The sequence below is a fragment of the Marmota marmota genome, unplaced genomic scaffold (assembly GCF_001458135.2).
Source record: "Marmota marmota marmota unplaced genomic scaffold, marMar, whole genome shotgun sequence".
In the NCBI taxonomy this organism is placed as follows: Eukaryota; Metazoa; Chordata; class Mammalia; order Rodentia; family Sciuridae; genus Marmota; species Marmota marmota.
Genome location: NW_025999853.1, coordinates 23,652,105 through 23,668,988, shown reverse-complemented (window position 1 = coordinate 23,668,988; position 16,884 = coordinate 23,652,105). Strand labels below are relative to the sequence as shown.

General features: G+C 32.8%; 1 protein-coding gene across 3 annotated transcripts in view; it reads right to left on the bottom strand.

Annotated features, from left to right (window-relative positions):
- Mgat4c (MGAT4 family member C) overlaps positions 1 to 16,884 on the bottom strand; it is a 783,513-nt gene that overhangs the window by 38,765 nt on the left and 727,864 nt on the right. The window contains exon 7 of one of the 3 annotated variants that reach the window (XM_048804350.1): positions 14,910 to 15,044. The exons of the other annotated variants lie outside the window; for them this stretch is intronic. The gene's annotated coding sequence lies outside the window, so the exon portion shown is untranslated. The remainder of the gene's footprint in view (positions 1 to 14,909; positions 15,045 to 16,884) is intronic. 3 annotated transcript variants of the gene reach the window in all.

Sequence of the window (16,884 nt, the reverse complement as noted above, 5' to 3'; positions counted from 1 at the left end):
TATATATATATATATATATATATATATATATACATATGCATGCACATGCATGCATACAGATATGTACATAGAAATATTCTATGGGAACACTATGAATATCTATTATTTTGCTTAAATCATTCATTGATTATGGAGGCAAATTATGTATTAGGTGTACAAACTTCATTGCATATTTTTCCTTGGGAAGACACTGTGTGGAAATTTGTGTGCTAGTTTTCATCAACTCAAGAAAAATCTCAGTTATTAAAGAATTGATGCTAATATGAAGTGGCAAGTGAATTATTACACTATAGAGCTGTCTGCTTAGGATGCATATGTGTATGTATGTAATCAAAAAGTCTTCATGTAACTGGGTGCAGTGGCTCACGCCTGTAATCGCAACAGCTCAGGATACTAAGGCAGGAGGATCTCAAGTTCAAAGCCAGCCTCAACAAAAGCAAGGTGCTAGGCAACTCAGTGAGACTCTGTCTCTAAATAAAATATAAAATAGGACTGGGGATGTGGCTCAGTTCGGTCCCCAGTAAAAAAAAAAAAAAAAAAGTCTTCATGTTTTTGGACCATATGCAACAAACTACCAAATATTAATGAGCCCAGTTCTATCCCTCTAGCTTTTCAGGTTAAAAAAAATCACACTTCTCTAAAGAAAACTATAGTATGGGCATATAAGGATGTTGAATAAAAAGAAAAGCAAATTTCTACCCATCTAAAACAATGTGTCTACATTAATATACTTTAAGGCATAAAATTGTAATTTATATGTTATTTGTCTGTGTTAAAAGTAACACAATGCAAAAGTAAATTTTATTCCTCAAATTACATGGAATTGTATGCGACTTAGCCCACATCAGGGAAAACATGAAAGAAGTGTTGTAGTTAACATTTATCTATCTGACATGTGCCACTGTGTATATTGGACTTGCTTGGCTTGCTTTTTTTTTAATGCATGCCCAATTTGTTTCTCTGCTTTACTTTGTGGAAGGCTGAACATGCCTTAAGGGCAGTATTCAATACTTTCTGATGAATAGAAAGAATGTTGCTGACATAGCAAAGCTTCAGAAAGGTTTTACAAAACATGATTATCATTGTATTTTGTACAAAGGTCTCAGATATTGATAGGAACAAATGTAATTGTTTTTCTATTTTATGTTTTTATTTTCAGTCCCAAATTTTACTGTCCATTTCTAGCTATAGGTGGTAGTGAAGTGAAAAATTATGGAAGCAAGACTCTTCCATAGGGTTCACAGCAATGCTGAACAAGATTTATTTTCTGGTTTACTTTAAGTTTCAACATAGAGAATGTGTAGCATTGGCATGATGGAAGTTTCCTTATCATTGACTATAATATAGTAAAATGTGAGATGAGAATTGGAAAGAAACAGCAACCTTTTTCAATATTGAAGCTAAATATGAAAATCAATGTTATATCTTATTTTAGAATAATTTCCCTTTTAGAATATCTATTCCATATAAATTTCAGGTTTTGATTACTGAGCTGAAAAAGGGCCTGACTAGAGTGGAACCCATACTATAAATATTGAAATACATTAACAAAATGTCAGACTTCATGTTAAGAAACATTACATCAGTGAATGCTGTTTTAAGTTATGTTGATGAAGAAACAATACTGCTGATGATAATAACTAAATATTTCAATGGGCAAAAAAAAAAATCTTTTTAATAAGTCCTGCACAAAACTCATGAGGTCCATAGGAATATATTTGTATTACTCCATTTTCTGTTGCTATAACAAAATATCTAAGCTGGCATGCTTTATAAAGGAAAAAAAAAGGGGTTTATTTAACTCCATTTTGGAGGTTGAAAGTTTAAGATCAAGCAGCCATATCTGTCTGATCTCTGGCAGAGCCCTCTTGGTGAATGGCATTACAAGGGCAAGAATTTGTACAGGAGTATATTTGAGAATGATCACGTGGCAAGGTCAGAGAGGAATTCAGGGGCTAGGCTGGCTCTTTAATAACAACTCTCTCTCAAGATAACTAATTCCACAAGACCAATTTTAATCCTTTCTGACAGGATGCTTCCAATAACCAAAACATCTCTCATAAGGTTCCAACATCTCTATAACAACACACTAGAGACTACATTTCCAACATACAAACCCTTGGGGGACAACTACATCCAAATTACTGGAGTATTTATGAACATTCTTGTTTCATCACAAATAAGAAAACTGTGTGCTCTATAAGAATAGTTAAGTAGCAATGAGGATTTCAATCCAAGTCTTCATTCCAAATCTCTGACTTCTTACATATCCCCATTCAACACAAAGAACTTATCCAATAGACATAAAAATTAAGTGCTTCCAAATCAGGGTAAAATTGTTTAAAGCAATAATTATGAATAACTTTAGCAATCATGTTTCTACCATTAATAGAAAGAGATAATATACAAGGTGATTTTTTTGTCCAAAGCAATGTTATTAGTATTTATGCATAATTTCTGTTATGCTATAAAAGAGAAATATTGTATTATCTCAATAACATTGACACACATTCAATAAGCCTAGTAAACTAAAATGACTACAGTAGTACCAAAGAAGAAATCTGAGTAAACAAGGCATGCTGAAAATATTTCTATATTTAAATACCAGTATCAGAATCTTTTAAAGTAAGCATTGTTATTCTTAAGCTTGTTATTAAAGTAAAAAAAAAAAAAAAGAATAAGGGTTCTGAGGTTGTAGCTCAATGGTAGAGCAATTGCCTAGCATGTATGATGCACTACATATAAATAAATGAAATAAAGGTCCATAAACAACTAAAAAAATTTAAAAAAGAATAAGACTGTTATAGATACTTAATAACTATTATTTATTCTTTCATTCAAGCATACGTTGAGTTTATACTAGGTATCAAGGAACTGTGGGAGGCATCATGACTGCAATCTCATATTAGGTTAACTAAAACAGAAGAAAAAAAAAGTTACAGAGGAAGAACAACAGAAACATATGTTTCAGTTGAAAATAGTTGTTTTCTCCATTGTCCTTAAAACAAAGATCATGACAAAATAGCCTGGTTTCCGGCTTCTAGTCTGTAATAATTTTATTAAAAAGAAACATAAGGAGGAAACATCTTGAAACTTTTGAAGGGAACTATTGTAGTTCAAAAAAATTCTCCTTATTTTTCAGGGGCAAAACAAAATATTATATTCGAATATGTAACCTCTTGTGAAACAAAACAGTTTTTTTAAAAAGGATTTCTGCAGCTGTGCATGGTTGTGCATGCTTGTAATCCCAGTGGCTTCAGAGGGGGAGGCAGGAGGATTCCAAGTTCAAAGCCAGCCTCAGCAATTGAGGGAGGTACTAAATAACTCAGCGAGACCCTGTCACTAATAAAATACAAAATAGGGCTAAGGATGTGGCTCAGTGGTCGAGTGCCCCTGATTTCAATCCTTGGTATAAAAAAAAAGAAAAAAGGATTTCTGTAAAGTCATTTCAGAGATGAATTATGAACCAAAAATGGACAGAAGGAACTGGTGAAAAATGGCTGCAATTCTTCCTTTACTTAGTTTTGCTTCCGAATTTAAAATATCTGAGGATTTTGTGTTATGTTGATTTTTGAATCTCAGCAGAGAGGCTGGAGTTTGTGTGAAGTACTTGAAAGCTTAGTTCCTCTTTATATTTTTGAACTTTCCAGAATCAAGAAATACGTTACTACAACTGTATCCAAAATTCAAGTAGACTCCATTATTAAGCTTGAAGCAGTAACTAAATTTCTTCTATCTATGAATTTACTGACAACAGGTATAATATTTACATATTTGGGAGTTTATAAGAATAATTGCCATAATTGTTCATTTCAGGCAGAATGAATTGAATTGGGTAACTGAATGTTACTTCAAGTTCAAGAAACTTGAGAAATATTATTTTTTCTGTATTTTTAAAACTCTTCAAGAACATATACAATATGTATCAATAAAAAACCTACATATGCTACCTTTTATCTAATACCTGTAAATGTTTAGTATTATTCAATAGATACAAAATTTTAACTATATGAAAATGCATAGAGACTACAATGACAAATTAACAGTGATAGTGTTTGTTTAATAAAATGAATAGAAATGATTTTTGCTTTTTTACACTTCTATATATTTCCTATCTGCTGAAATAAGCAAGCATGTAACATATTTAGAACAATATATTTGAGAAGAACCTGAATATCTGCATATACTACATTGTCAAAATTTTGCAAAAAAAAAAAAATGGAATAGAGATAGCTTCTTCAACAAATAGTGCTGGGAAAACTGGAAATCCATATGTAGCAAAGTGAAATTAAACCACTATCTCTCACCCTGCATAATACTCAACTCAAAGTAGATCAAAGACTTAGGCACTAGAAAAGAGATTCTGCATCTAATAGAAGAAAAAGTAGGCCCAAATCTCCATCATGTCAGCTTAGGACCTGATTTCCTTAACAAGACTTCTAAAGAACAAGAAGTAAAATCAAGAATCAATAAATGGAATGGATTCACACTAAAAAGCTTCTCAGCAAAGGAAACAATCCATAACATGAGGACAGAGCCTACAGAATGGGAGAAGATCTCTATCACATGCACCTCAGATAAAACATTAATCTCCAGGATATATAGAGAACTCAAAAAACTCAGCACCAAAAAACCAAATAATCCAATCATTAAATGAGCTAAGGAACTGAACAGATACTTCAAAGAAGAAGAAATACAATCGATCAACAAATACATGAGAAAATGGTCAATATCTCTAGCAATTAGAGAAATGCAAATCAAAACTACCCTAAGATTTCATCTCACTCCAGTCAGAATGGCAAATATCAAGAATACAAGCAACAATAAATATTGGTGAGGATGTGGGGAAAAAGGTACACTCATACATTGCTGGTGGGACTGCAAATTGGTGCAACCACTCTGGAAAGCAGTATGGAGATTCCTCAGGAAATTTGAAATGAAACAACCATTGGACCAACCTATCCCACTCCTTGGTTTATACCCAAAAAACTTAAAATCAGCATACTACAGTGATGTAGCCAAATTCATGTTTATAGCAGCTCAATTCACAATAGCTAAACTATAGAACCAACCTAGATGCCCTTCAAAAGATGAATGGATAAAGAAAATGTGGTATATAACACAATGAAATATAACTTGGCCTTAAATAAGAATGAAAATATGGCATTTGTAGGTAAAGGGATGGAGCTGGAGAATATCCTGCTAAGCGAAGTAGGCCAATCCCCAAAAAATCAAAGGCCGAATGTTTTGTCTGATAAGATGCTGATCCATTATAGAAGGGGTCTAGGGAAGGATAGAGGAAGTTTTGATTAGGTGGAGGGGAGTGAGGGAAGAGAAGGGAGTGTATGGGTGGGAAGGACAATAGAATGAGACAGACATTATTATCCCATAATACGTATGATTGTACAAATGTTGTGATTGCATCATGTACAGCCAGAGCCTGAGCCTAAGCAACTCCATTTTAAAAATGACAGTCTCATTAGGCACATCCAACAGATCCCTCCAGTATGGCCTCAAACAAGTTACTTCCCACAACCTGAAAAACAGAGTGAAGCCTCTGGCAGACTTGTCTTCGCCTGATGAGAGGAAAAGCCTAGAAGATCAGGGTGGAGACCATCAGGCCAGAGGTTTCTGACCCCAGGGTAAATGATGTCATTGAGAAATCCAGTGGTAGCTGATAAGGACTGAAAGGAGGGTCAAAAGCCCCAAAATTTAGTATAAATAATAGAGCTAATGAACAGGGGTTCAGCCAGCCGAAACAATGATGCACTCGAGCTGGAGAGCCTGATGAGGTCCTGGATTGACATCCCTATCTCTTGTCATCATTTTCCTGATCCTCTGCATGATCCTCACTGCTCTCAAACTCTACTGCCTTGTCTGGACCCTGGTGAGAGCTTCAACTTCTCCATAGGGCCCTCGCCTCAACCAATTGTTCACTTCACACCAAGAAAAGCCTGCCTTGGTTCCGGACTTGATCAACATGGTCTGAGTGTGTATCTGCCGGACATAAAGCCTAAGGCTTGAGACTTTTGAATTTAGTATGCAGAGGGAATGTCTGTCATGAGCCTGTCATGATTAAGTGTGTTTGCAGTGCTTAGAATTAATCTAGAATTGTTTTCAGTAAATTAATTAATCTAGAATTGTTTGCTGTGAATGGATTATGTCTATTGCAGTGCCTAGCATTAAGGATTGTAGTTTTCTTGATTAAGAACCTATAGATTGAAATTGTATTGAGTAATTTGAGTGAATAAAGCATTGAACAGGGGCAGAAGCATATGGACATTCTTTATTTCTCCCCCTTGACTGCATATGTCGAAATTTTGTTTCCTTGCAACACAGAGGAATAAGAAATTCTGCTCCATTTGTGTATAATGTGTCAAAATTCTCTGCTGTCATGTATAACTAAATAAATAAAAAGCTTGATTAACTTCTCATTGGAGTGATCAAAAAAATGGAGTGAAAATAATAGAAGGGAGTATTTCTAAGGTAAAAATCAACTGTGTTCTGAGCTTAAGAGTATTTCAATTATTCTTTCTCTTTTCAAATTTTGTAACATTATTGCTCATATATTATATTAGCCTTATGAGGAAAATAATATTTGTTTATAAAAAACTTACAATTATATTATGATATTTGAATAGACAAATCAGGCCACAAAAATGTATCTTATAGAACATTAATGAGAAGCAATTTCTGGTTGACTAGCAGTGGTTATTTAGATATAAGAAGAAAAATGTCATTAACCATTGTACTACCTGAGTCTACTAAAATTGAAATGAACATTTCCATAGTTCATTGGTCAAATGAGAAACCATAAACATCTGAGGCCTAGAGATATTTATAAAAAATGACATAATTCACATTTTTAAAAATGTATTTTTAAGTCCCAATTCCCATTCTTTTAAGGTTTTTAAGAAACCTTAAAAAAATTCTAATAAATGAATCTAATTTTTTTTTCAATTTCCAGACCCAAGAATTAAATCTAGCTACATTAAAAACTAAATAAGAGTCTTGATTCATTTGATTTATCCTCACATAGAAACAGAATTGAAATTTTGCCTGTCCTCCTAGTTATAATTTTTTTAAAGTATATTATCAAATAGTTTTTAATAAAAAAATGAATTTTAAAATTGACATATTAACCTGCATTCATTACCAGTTCCTTAAACATAATTTTTATAGCAAACTTTCAGTCTCTCCTCTTTTTCATTCCCCATGATATGAGTTATTTTGTTGATTAGGAAACTATGGTCTGAGTTTATAATGAAAATCTGTAATAAAAACTCATTTTAGAAGAATATTAATATTTTCACCACTGAAAAACAATTTTTCTACATTCATTTGTAATCTGTTTTGCATTATTTCCCATGTATAACCAAAATATCACTGATTCAGGACATTATGTAGATAATCAATTAGAATGAGACAATTATATAAAGTACATCTCTCCATAGCAAATTTCTGGTGGTCTCATACTAAAATGCTTGCAATTCTACTTTCAGTAGCTAAAGATGTCTCTAGAGAATTAAAGTGTTTTGCAAAAATAAACAGTGTTGAGAGGTTTACAGAACAATATTTCCAATGTTTGAGGAATTATATAATTTATGAGAAAAACAGGCTAATTAAAAAAGGCTGTGAAATAAATACTAAATCACCTAAATCTTATGGAAGCTTCTTGTATGAAGATGCTATGTGGTGGGTTATTCTAATGCTTTATCTATTTTAGTTCCTAGAACTCCAATATGTGATATTATATCTATTTTTTATTAAGAAGAACATGAAGTGTTAAGGGGTGTTTGACAAGCTTTACCAAGGTTTCATAGTGTGGGAAGCCACCCTTTCTCTTTCTTAGCTTTTATTCCACAGCCACCTCCACTCCATGAAGAGGGACCCTAATTCCATCACCTGTGCAGGACGAGGGCAAATCATAGCTTTTGGGATGTAAACCTAAGGCTTATCTGACTCTAAAAATTGTGATCTTAGGCATTATGCTAAGTTTTCTTTTCAAATAGTAAAATGAATTCATTATCAACTAAATCCCAATGTTTTGGATTCCTCTTATCTTTCTCCTCCTTTCTCCATATTTATTTATCAAACTTTTTCATTATATCCAATATACAATTCTAAATTAGGAAGGATCCTGTTCATAATACTATTGTTAGCCTTGGCAGTTGTGATAGCATGTTATGCCATCAATCTTGATCTCTTATAATTTTGCAAATATAAAATATCAACATATAATGTAATAAGCAAAGAGAGTTTCCAAAATGTATTTACAAGGAGTTGAGACAGAAAATAGGAACCATTATGCTTAATTGCAAAAGCAATGCAATAATTATAAAAAATAAAAGGGGTGACTGTCACTCTTCACTCCTATTTCTATAGATTCTACTAGAGATAAACGATCTCTACCATAATGTAAAATTTTAGGACTTTTTATACACACATGTAATTCCCACACATCTGTCTAAATAGAACACATATAAATTATACTACATCATATCTTGTAATATATTTTGGATATCTTTTTCCATGTTAGCACAGGTAAATATACTTCATTATTTAAAATTGTGAAACAGTTAAAATATGTATTTATTTAAAACTTTTCCTATAATTGCATGTAATTTTGTTCCAGCTATTCTCTATTACAAAAATCTGGCAATTAAAATTCTTTAAATACACCTTTATGCATATTTTGATATATAATCCCATAAGTAAAACTGTCGGGTCAAAGGTTAGGCACATTTATGCTAGATGCTGCCAGCTCTCTTTAATCTTGTGATTTATCCTCATGCATTGAATGTAACATTATTATAAGTGGTTCTGTGTTTATTGTCAGCATTTAATGATCTCCCCCAAATAAATTTAAGCAGATCTGAGTTATTGCTGCTGACAGCTTAGTTAAATAAGCTTTCTTAGTTTTTCCAATCTGTGTATTTATAATTCCTCCAGAGTCTAGAAACATTACCAAAAGGGGTCCTTCCTAATTAAATAGCAACAGCAAGCATTTGTGTCTGGAGTCACTTATTAAGTATAAGGAAATCCTCACAGAAAATACACAGGCTTCAATCTGCATTGGATTTGGCTCCTGAAATCATTTTTAACCAGTCCTCAGAATATTATAAATACATCCACATTTTTGAAGGAGAAATAGTAAAAAACAAAGCTATAATAATGGGTCATTATTAGGAAATTTTCAGGACATAAAGGATCTTTTACTTCAACACCATACCTTGCTTCATACGCAAACAGAACATAGAGCAACATAAATAGAAGATGAAGGGGTTTCAGGGAAACTTGAAGGCAGCATATTTATTGGTATTTTCCTGGCTATTGGCTCTTCTGATTACTGAGTATCAAAAGACTTATCCTACATTCCTTATATCTCAATAACCCTCCAGTGACTAAGTTGAAATATCCACACATAAAATTTTATTGCACTTTCATTTTTAAAATTATATTTTTAAAAACATCTCGTTTCTCCTTCATGCTCCATTTTCTATTCTAATAGTAAATGTCAAATTAATTAATTAGATCGAATCATATAGTGTACCTTTCTGTTTTTCTGGCCCAGACAATGGAATAGGAAATTTTCGTAAATATTTTAAATATACACAGTTTGTCCACAATTTCATGTAATGAAAATCATTAGCATAGAAATACGTTGTTACGAATATATGGTTTAACTCTTTACTATCCACTTAGAACTTGTAGTCCAATTAAAATATTCCTTTTAATGGGAAATTAACTACTTTAACTATTAATCAAATTTCCGAATTTATGTAAATACATGTAGGGCTGAAACTATGTTAAGCATAATTTAATATTTCATGATTCATAAAAGAGTTCTTTCATTGCCCTATGGCCATCATTATAGCTTTCACTATCATTTTCCAGAGATCTGAATAATTTTAAAATTCACTTCACTTTGCAAAACTCATCTCTTATGTGACAGTGGTAAATTATTATGAGTTTTTTCATTTTTTTAGAAAAATAAAATGTGTAGCAATTATTTATCAACATAAAATATTATACTAATAGCTTATAATAAATATAATATTGGGTTTTATGCATTTTTCACTGACCTAAGCTATTTAATTTTCCCTTCATTTACAAGCAAGTGTATCTAGTCAAGGAAGTATCACACACATTCTTCTAAAATTGTTCCATTGACTACTGTCTCTAAATGATAATTGCACCTTTCACATTTCTTTGCTACACTACTTTTCAAAATCTTCTTTAAACAAATCTGACCATGTCACTCCCAAGCCCGAGACTTTCCATAATTCCACCTGCTGGTAGCACAAATGTCAAAATTTGTGCATGTCATTACAAGCTCCTGTCACCTTGTCTTTCCCAAGTACTTGACAGCACTCCACACCCAACATCATTCTGAGTAAAATGTCTGCTGACATACTCCAAACTCTTCATCTTAGCAGCTCAAGTAATGCTCCTATATGAAACATTGCCAGATTTGATCCTTTTGTATTAGAATTGATCAATATTTGGAGGCAAGATTCCAGAATGCAACTTGTAATATGTCCATCATATCACCTTTAACACTCTCTGACTCTTATTTCTTTATAACATTCTTTTATTCTTTAAAAAAAAATTAATTGTAAATGGATCTTTCATTTTATTTATTTATATGCAGTGCTGAAGATTGAATCCATGGTCTCACACATGCCAGACAAGTGCTCTACCACTAAGCCACAACAACCTCTCCATTCTTTTATTCTTGATAAACTATGGCCCCATTGAAGGCAAGGAGTTAGGATTTTGTGTACTTCAGAGACATTTCCCAGCACTTTTCAATAGATTTTCAGTGGTTGGATTTCACACATGAAAACACAGACAAAAGCATTCTTTAATCAAGACTTGAAAAATCTTTAGTAGAATTTCTAAAAAAATGTTTCAAACTATAAGATGCTATTTTGCTCTTCTGTTTGCTATATTGTATGGAAAAGTGTGGGTGAAATATTGATCCTAGTGCCTGGAGATTCTGGAAGTTGGGTAGTGGATCATTCTACTAACAAAAATCTTTCAAGAAGGAAATAAGAGGAGAAAATGCATATTGTAACAACAACATCAATAAAGGCCTACAATCACTTATTACATGTTCTCCTTTATCTATATTTTCACTTTACATGTAATTGTGAGTTTTTTTCATTATTTTATCTTTCAAATTGAAGTTGAAAATTGAAATTGAAAGCACAATATAAATTATGTGCAGTATTTAATTATGTGAGTCATATGATTAACATATGCAAAATACTTTAAAAGATAATCAATTAATGACAAGAAGTAGTGTAATGGCCTGATACTTTTAAAATGAAGAATGATGTTCAGGTCAAAATCAGATGACTTTCAGCATCAAACATAACTGATATATTGAGTTCTCAGTATGTGCCAGGCTTTATATGATATCTTTTGTAACTCATCTAATTCTCACAGCAAACATGCTACAGGATTCATTGTCATCATTGATATTTTGCACACATGGAAATAAGGCTATTGAGATTAAAAGATTAAAGATATACAAATTGCAAATGAGGTAGAGTTTGAACCCACACAGTTGATTATAGAGCCCACACTTTAAGAGAATAATCTTCTATCTTTGAACTTGGGATGAAATTATTAGTAAATTAGTCCCCAAATACAGAGATACAGGGGAAATCTATAGCTAAAAAAATTAAAAATCCACAATATGTTAGGAATAGAGCAACCATTTAACATGTGAATATAATTTTTGAAACCAAATTATGTAAATGGAGAAATATTTTAAAAATAAAGTATATTATTTACAGAAGATTGTCTCTTATTTTAACTGGTATAATTATGATTCTGTAATAAGTTTTAAATCCAGTTGAATCAATTGGAAAAAAATCAGAATTCTAGTAGTAATTTGGAGTTTTTCCTTTCCAAAGAATTTTTGAAACACTGTTGAAACCAGTTTGAACAGTTCAAAAGCTTTAGTACATTATCTTGTTCTATATGAACAGATACTCCTTTAAATGAAGTCATCTCTGCAGTATGGTACAATCACTTCCAAATTGCTTCCAACTTTTTTTTTTTTGGATCATTCCAACATTTATTTTTATTACATTTGTAAAAATTAGGTAAAGGATCACATTTTTTTCTCTTTGGTTATCTATGGATTTGAATTTTTTAAAATTTTTTATTTGTTTTAATTAGTTACACATGATAGCACATTGACCTTGACATATCATACATTTGAATCAGATGGGATATAATTTCTCATTTTTCTGAGTGCACAGGTTGTACAATCACACTGGTCACACAGTCATGTATATACACACAATAATAATAATGTCTTTTTCATTCTACTATCCTTCCTTTAACCTGATCCTCTCCCCTCCCCTTCCATCACTTCTTTCTACCCAATCTAAGGTGACACTATTCTTTTTTTTCTCACATCTTCATACCTGTATTTTGTATAACAATGAGGGGCTCTTTCCACCTTTCATGCAACTCCCCTTCTCCCTGCTTTTCCCCTCCTACCTCTCTTCCCTATCTAGAGGTAATCTTCTTCCCATGCTCTTCCTCCCTACCCCATTTTGAGTCACTCCCCTTATATCAGAGAAGACATTCAGCATTTGGCATTTGTTTTGGGGGGATTGGCTAACTTTACTTAGCATAATCTGCTCCAGTGCCATCCATTTCCCTGCAAATGCCATGATCTTGTTATTTTTTAGTGTTGAGTAACATTCCATTGTGTATAAATGCCACATTTTTTTAATCCATTCATCCATTGAAGGGCATCTAGGTTGGCTCCACAGTCTAGCTATTGTGAATTGTGCTGCTATAAACATTGATGTAGCTTTGTCCCTGTAGTATGCTGTTTATAGGTCCTTTGGGTATAGACTGAGAATAGGAATAGGTGGATCAAATGGTGGTTCCACTCCAAGCTTTCCAACAAATCTCCATACTGCTTTCCAAATTGGCTGCACCAATTTGCAGTCCCACCAGCAATGTATGAGTGTACCTTTTTCCCCCACATCCTCACCAGCACTTGTTGTTGTTTGACTTCATAATGGCTGCCATTCTTACACAATATCCTCAAAAAAAAAAAATACTTGGGAATCAACTTAACAAAAGAGGTGAAAGATCTATACAATGAAAATTATAGAACCCTAAAGAGAGAAATAGAAGAAGACCTTAGAAGATGGAACGATATACCTTGCTCATGGATAGGCAGAATTAATATTATTAAAATGATCATATTACCAAAAGCACTTTACAGATTCAATGTGCTTCCGATCAAAATCCCAATGGCATTCCTCACAGAAATAGAAAAAGCAATTATGAAATTCATCTGGAAAAATAAGAGATCCAGAATAGCTAAAGCAATTCTAAGCAGGAAGAGTAAAACAGGTGGTATCGCTATACCAGATCTTAAACCATACTACAGAGCAATGGTAACAAAAACAGCATGGTACTGGCACCAAAACAGGCTGGTAGACCAATGGTACAGAATAAAGGATATAGAGACTAACCCACAAAATTATGACTACCTTATATTAGACAATGGGGCTAAAATGGAGAAAGGATAGCATCTTCAAATAAATGGTGCCGGGAAAACTGGAAATCCATATGCAACAAAATGAAATTGAATCCCTATCTCTCACCATGAACAAAAGTTAACTCAAAATGGATCAAGGATCTAGGAATAAAACCAGAAGAAAAGGTTGGCCCTAATTTCCATCATGTGGGGTTAGTCCCCAATTTCCTTAATAAGACACCTATAGCACAAGAATTAAAATCAAGAATCAACAAATGGGATGAATTTAAACTAAAAAGTTTTTTCTCAGCAAGAGAAATAATATGTGAGGTGAATATGGAGCCTACATCCTGGGAACAAATTTTTACCCCTCACACATCAGATAGAGCTCTAATCTCTAGGGTATGCAAAGAACTCAAAAGCTAAACACCAAAAAACAAATAACCCAATCAACAAATGGGCCAAGGACCTGAACAGACACTTCTCAGAAGAGGATATACAATCAATCAACAAATACACACACAAAAAAAATGCTCATCATCTCTAGCAATCAGAGAAATGCAAATTAAAACTACTCTGATACCATCTCACTCCAGTAAGAATGGCAGCCTTTATGAGGTCAAATAACAACAAGTACTTACAACTTTTATAATTTGATTTGAGGATGTTCATTGTTATTTACATAAAGGTCTCAAAATGTAAGATAATATCACACAATATATTCTACTTATTTTCAATACAGCCAACTTTAAGTATTAGAAGTGATTTTTGAAATCAGAGTATTTGTATTCAGATAAAATTATGTGCAGAATTCAAATAATTTAGCTTTTGTTTATATATTTCCCTAATTCATAACGTTTTTATTTTCTTCCTTATTTGTTAATTTATTTGTCACATCTTTGTATCTATGTTACTGAATATGTCATGGATAAAAATTTAAGTATATTATTTTCCCCCAAGAAGCTTTGGAGAGTCTTTTCAATTCTAATTAAATATCAACTCATAGTAATTATGTTTAGCAGAGAAAATTAGAAAGGAAGGGCTATTAATACTATCCCTACCCCAGGGAAACTGTAAACCTAACAAGTTATTCAAACAACACAAGGTTTGCCACTTGCATCTGACTGACAGATGATGTAGTGAAATAACAATAAAAGTGGGAAATAAAGGGAACTTATTTAAAAATAATATTGTTGAAAGTTAGTCACAGAGATACAGATAGAATATTCTGCAAAATATTATTTTCCACCACAAATCACATGACTATAGATAGGTATGCACAAGCATTCTGATGGTGGTTGGACATAAATATACATAAACCAAATAGAATTATATATCATATGCAAGCCCTTGTTAAAAAGCAATTTTCAGAGAACATCAACTCTACCTGGATTCGTAGACATCTGTAACTCAGTATCTTCTAAATCAGGTTCACATTCTGACCATCTTCTCAATTATACTATGAGTATTCCTCATTCTGCTGTCTTAGTTTGGCTGATGGCAATAACACAGTGTCTCTATCCTGTGGAAGTTAGAAATCTTGACATCAGTATTAATTTCCTCTGTTGTTCTTGCTTATGGCACCCACTGTCTAACAATGCAGTGTATCAGTTCTATTTCAGATATGTCTGTGACAGTTTTCTTTTACTCTTTACTCTTTTGTTACCTTCCTATCACACCCAGGCACTTTTACCCTTTCTTGAGAGCAAGTTTTTAGGAGTAAGAGCTATATCTTTTTTTTGTATTCACTGAAGTATCTCCACTTCCTAGAAGGGTTCTTGTCATATAGGTAGGCTTCAACAAATGTTTGCTAAATGAACACATTAACACTATTTACAAAACAATGTAAAAATAACAGCTAATACAGTTGGAGACTCACTATTTGCCAGACAGAGTCAAGTGCTCTTTAAAATTTCCACACTGAATTCCTCAATCACTTCTAGAGCACATTGGTGCAAAAACTTGAGTATACTCAGAAGCCCATGTTCCTGAGGAATACTTCTCAGAACTTGCTCATCTTTGCCATCATTGTTGTGGCAGTTTTAATTAATTGCCATGTTCCAACTCTCATTCCTTTAGTCCATTCTGCAAGCTTTAATTAGCACTTTCTTTGTAAAGATCACATTTACTTTATTTTTTTTTCATCTATGAAATGTGACAATTATAGCTTCTTGTCATAGGCATCAGGTGTGTTACAACTTGATTCTTGCCTACATTTTTAGTCTAGTTTGCAGGGATTCCATTTTAGAAATTAATGTTATAGCTAGGAGGACCAACTCACTTTCTGAATTATGCCACTCACTTCTGTTGTATGCCCTTTTTTGGACTGTTTTTCATGCCTGCCATTTTATTCCTCCTTGATTTTTAATTAACTCTTATTCTTAGTTAAAGACTCAATTCTAAATATCATCTTTTCTGCATCATTTGTAGAGAGAGAATGCAGAAGTCAGGTAGCTCTGAATTTGCATCTTGAATTTTCTACTTAATGTGATTTTAGAAATGGTCTCATTCTTCAGTTTCTTAATTTTAAAGTTGGCACATTAATACCTGACTTTGAAGGTTATTTCTTTGATTAAATGAGATAAAGTAATCAGAGCTTGGTTGACACAACACATGTGTATCAGTTCAGTTCCTTATCCTGATATCAGCTGAATAAAACTTTCCAATTTAGTTCAGATTTTTATTTCAGAATTTATAGAAATTATGCTTCTTTTTTTATGGTACTGGAGATTGAACCCAGGGGTGCTTAACCAATGAGCAACATCCCCACTCCTTCCTCTATTTTATTTTTTATTTTTTATTTTAAGACAGGATCTTACTAAATTGCTTAGGGCCTTACTTAAGTTGTTAAGGCTGGCTTTGAACTTGTGATTGTCCTTCCTCAGCTTCCACAGTCACTGGGATTACACAGCTATGTGCGTTGATGCCTGGAAAAATTATGTGTTTTTTAATATTAAAAATCTAATCATGTGCTGAACAACTGGACTGTCAATAAGTAATTGTTGAATAGATAGGTAAACTCTAAATTATAATCATGCATAATAAGAGTACACTATACTTTCTTAGCCCTAATCTCTTTCACTGGTCACAAAGAGTTAAATGATTGTGCTTACATAAACTTTCAACTTCTATTACGGCAATTCCTATACTATTTGTTCTTGACCAGAGTCAATAAATTAAATAAAATGAATCAGTCCCACTAGATTGTGCCATAGTTTAAGGCAAATTTGTATGTGAATACGAGGTTAAAAAAAAAGTTGATAATTGAGTCTTGGGAAAGAAAGTCAGTGTATAGCCAGTTCTACTGTAGGACTGGATATGATTTCACTGATAAGAACAGCTTTAATGGAAATGTTGGAGAT